Raw genomic sequence first — 4,593 nt, 5'->3', positions numbered from 1 at the left:
TGTCCTCTCAATGTATGTGAGATGGAGCTTCAGAATCCTTGCCTCCAAGGATTGCTTGCTTTCACCTTTTCCAGGACAAACATGTTTGTTCTCCTAGCAGACCATGGTATACTCAATACTCTTCTCCAGCACCACAAGGCATACTTTTCCTTCTATCATCCCTAGTCATTGACTAGCTTTATGATACATAGCAAGTAACTGCGAAGACAATGGCTTGGATCAGGTGTACCTTTATCTCCAAACTGACATCATTGCTCTTCAGTAGTCTGGAGAGGCCCCTGACAGCAGATTTCTCCAATACAGTTTGTCCTGTGATTTCCTGGCTGCTAGTACCAAGACTGTTGATTGTGGCAAACTAAAGCTGTTAACAGTCTCAATCTCTTCACTGTCTATCATAATGCTGCTGATTGGCCCAGTGGTGAGAATCTTTGGATTCTTGATGTTGAAATTCAATTCATATTGAAGGCTAAAGTCCCTGACTTTCTTCAGCAAGCACTTTAGGTCCTCCTCCTCAGTCTCAGCAAGCAAGATTGTGTCATCTGCATAACACAGATTGATGAGTCTTCCCCCAGTCCTGATGCCACATTCCTCCTCATAGAGCTTAGCCTCCCAGATTATCTCTTCCACATATAGATTGAAAATGTATGGAGTTAGATTGCATCCCTAGTGTACTCCTTTCCTGATTTTGAACCATGCAGTGTTTCCTTGCTCTGTTCTGATATTTCCTTGTCCAAATATAGGTTTCAGATAAGCACAATAGTGTTTATCATCCATCCATTCTATTTCTGCTCTCTCCATCATCCCCTCAGTCCACATATTTTTTATAATATGTGTCTTATACAGCAATTGTATTTTTTGACCAAGTTATTTCACTTAGCATAATGTCCTCTAGACTCAACTGTATTGTATAATATTTAATGTGCTCTTCATTATTTTCTTTATGTGTGTGGAGATATATATATATATAATCATATATATGATTTATTTAGAAAGTTTGAATACATTGTTTTTCACAAAAGATCCTCCCCGTTTCCTTCACCCTATCCATCTCTTCATTGTTTTCTAATGCTGCATAGTATCCTATTGTATAATATCCTATTGTGTGAACATACCACAGTTTCTCTATCTACTAATTTGTTAGTGGACTCTTGGACTTCTTCCATCTTTCTTACTCTGAATAATTTTTCAATAAACATAGGTGTATATATGATGTCCTCACTCAGCTGGAAGATCTCTAGGAGCCACCTGAGGCCCCATCCTGACATGCCAACCACCAGGACTTCGGTTAGAGGCCTCTGGGAGCAATTTGGGCCCCATCCCAATGTGCTAGTTACAGGCCTCAGTGTAAAGGTCCCAGGAGCCACCCAGGACCCCATCTACTCATGCTGTGATAGAATTCAGCAAGGCCAGATGAGTCCTGCACTATGATATTCATATGGCTTTTTTGTGTCTATGGTTTGCTGTTGGAGATATAACATCTACCTCCCAGTTTCTTGTATTGGGGGTATGATTTGCATGTTGCAGTTTATTTTATAGTGTAAGTGTAAATATGCTTGCTTATCAGTTACTCTTATTCGGATAGCACTTGTCTGCCAGTTAGCTGTCCTAGAGTAACTTGTGTTGCTGTAATACTGGAAGCTATGCCACCAGTGTTTCAAATGCCAGACAGGTAACTCATGATGGACGGGTTTCAGTGGAGCTCCCAGATTAAGAAACAAGATTGACCATCTATTTCTGAAATAATAAATCGGCCTTTGAAAACTAAGCCAAGAATTTAAAAAAATGAGGTGGAATGAGAAGACCTTTATAGTAAAAAAAGAATATTTCAAGATCTTTTCTAAAATATAATGCTGTGAGTGATAGGGTACTGTTCATATGTGTACAAGCTGTTAATAAAACTACTATTCAAATATGTGCACCAATGCTATGGCTAGTGAGGAGAAAATTGAAGATTTTTACCGACTTTTCCAGTCTGAGATTAACCAAACATGTAATTAAAATGAATTAATAATAGCTGATGACTGGAGTGAAATGTTGGAAACAATGCAGAAGGAATGGTAATTGGAGATCATGTACTTGGTTACAGAAATTAGGCTGAAGAGCAAATAGCTGAATTTTGTACAATCATTGCAAATACCTCAATAAAAAGAAACACAAATGGTGACTGTGCACATGGGCCTTCACTTGGTGGACTGCACAGGAATTAGATTGACTACATCTGCAGAAACAATCATTGGAGAAAATACCAGTAGTCTAAACCAGGCCAGGTGATGACCATGAAACAAACCAATTAATTACGCATGTGTAAGGTCAAATTAAAGTTGAAAAATATTTTAAAAACCCAAACAAACCACATTTAAGAATCAAAATAAAAGTTTCAATTTGTCCCACCTGATTTAAAAATAATTTCAATGATAAATTTGAGACATTAAGCACTGATAACTTACGATTGGGTGAGTTGTGGCATGGCATCAACTGACAACATCCATGAAGAGAGCACAAGATCATTACATAATCAGAGGAAAAAGGAGGAAAAAAAAATCCAAAACCAAAATGGGCATCAGAAAAGACTCTGAAAATTGCACTAGAGCATCAAGAAACCAAAATAAAGGGGAAGAGATGCAGAAGTAAAAGAGCAAAACAGAGACTTCAAAGGGACTCTTAAGAAGACAACGTATTATAACAAAATGTGGAAAGAGCTGGAGCTGGAGGGTGTCAATGTCAGTTTGCCAGCAACTTGACAGTGACACCCTGATGGGGGTAAACACAACAGAGATACAGCACTCTGGGAAAGGATCAGAGAGTCAATGCAGCTCAATTTTATTGGGATCTTCAGTGCATTTATATAAACAGGAAGACAGGATAGGGTGGTCTTACAGACGTGGGACATGAATATTGTTCAGGAGAATCTCAGCCTCATGAGGAACACTCCCAGCTAAACAGACGTGGCAGCTTTCTCAAGCTGGTAAAGCCAAACACAGGGGAGCTTTCTCTACCCCATATTAAAGGCAATTTGGAGGCTTGCACTTATATGGAGCTTAGGCTATCTGTCCTGGCCAGAGGCCCTCCCGTTCTCTCCAACATTCCACAACAAGAGGGGGGAAAAAGAAGGAAAAACTGGTTCAGCATTCCTCAAGCTGAACTGAAAAACAAATTCAAGGCTCAAGCTGCAATACTAAAGCATAGTATGAACAAAATCTTGAATGATCCAGGATATATCAGAAGAAGATGGAGAGATTGCAGAGTCATTCAAAAGAAGATGGAGGGAATGCACTGTGTACCAAAAAGAATAGGTCTACATAGAAATATTTTACAAAGTATATATGATAACACCATCTATTATACCATCTATTCCTGAGGCCTTATTTCTTACTATTTCCTTCAAAGCACCTTTAACTTCTTCCTTCATCACCATAGGCTCTTGCTCATATGTTGTTTCATGAAATTATTTTGTGTCTGCCAATTCCTTTTGATACAATGACTCAGTATATTCTTTCCATCTTCTTTTACTATTTCCTGGATCATTTAATATTCTGCCTAAAGCATCCTTGATTATAACAACTTGAGGTTTGAATTTGTTCTCCAGGTCCTTGAGCTTAAGAAATGCTGAGCGAGCTCAGCTCTTTTGCTTTTCTGACTCGAGCTCCTTGCACATTTCATTGTAATATTTTACTTTGTCATCCCGTGCTGCCTTTTGAAATCTTCTGTTCAGTTCTTTAGTATCTTGAATTCTTCCTTGGCTTGGCTTTTCTGCCCTCCAATGCAATATTCAGAGTTTCTTCTGACATCCATTTTGGTCTTTCCTTCCTCCTCTGTCTTTGTAATGAATGTGTACACTCTTCTTGGATGATACCCTTAATGTCCTCCCACAACTCATCTGGTCTTAATTCATTCGTGTTCAGGGCCTCAAACCTGTTCCTGAGATGGTTCTGAAATTCAGGTGGGATAGACTCAAAGTTATATTTTGGTTTCCATGGATCCAGTTTAATTTTCCTCAGCTTCAGCTTGAATTTTCATATGAGTAGTTGGTGATCTGTTCCACAATCATCTCCTGGCCTAGTTTTCACAGCTGATATTGAGCTTCTCCAGCGGTTCCTTCCACAGATGTGATCAATCTGATTCCTTGGTATACCACCAGGTGAGATCCATGTGTATAACCTGCATTTAAATCTTTTAAAAAATGTGTTTGCAGTCCCGCCCGTGGGGCCGCGCCGACCCCGGCGGCTCCCTTCGCGCACTAGGCTTCGGTCCCGGCTTCCTGGGCGAGCGGCCGGGCTGTTCTCGCTGGTTCGAGCCCGAGTCGGGGCGTCTCGGGGACGCTGGCTGGAGGCGAGGGCCGGGCCTGAGCGGAGCATCGTCTGCGCGCGCGGCTGGACCGCGGCCTCGCCGCCGGTGAAAGAAATGATGTTATCCAGGTTAAGAGTCGTTTCCCGGCCTTGCGTGCTGATATGTCGTCATATGCACAGAAAAGAGAAGGGGAAACCTCTGATGTTGAATCCAAGAACAAATAAGGGAATGGCATTTACATTACAGGAACGACAAATGCTTGGCCTTCAAGGACTACTACCTCCTAAAATAGAGACGCAAGATATT

General features: G+C 40.7%; 1 pseudogene; it reads left to right on the top strand.

Moving 5' to 3' along the window:
* Window positions 1-1,926: 1,926 nt before the first annotated feature.
* Window positions 1,927-4,593, top strand: part of LOC102860493 — a 4,205-nt pseudogene continuing 1,538 nt past the window's right edge.

Source organism: Elephantulus edwardii, unplaced genomic scaffold (assembly GCF_000299155.1).
Source record: "Elephantulus edwardii isolate Elephantulus edwardi_28Jun2011 unplaced genomic scaffold, EleEdw1.0 scaffold00059, whole genome shotgun sequence".
Lineage (NCBI taxonomy): Eukaryota > Metazoa > Chordata > Mammalia > Macroscelidea > Macroscelididae > Elephantulus > Elephantulus edwardii.
This window is presented reverse-complemented; position numbering and strand designations above follow the sequence as displayed.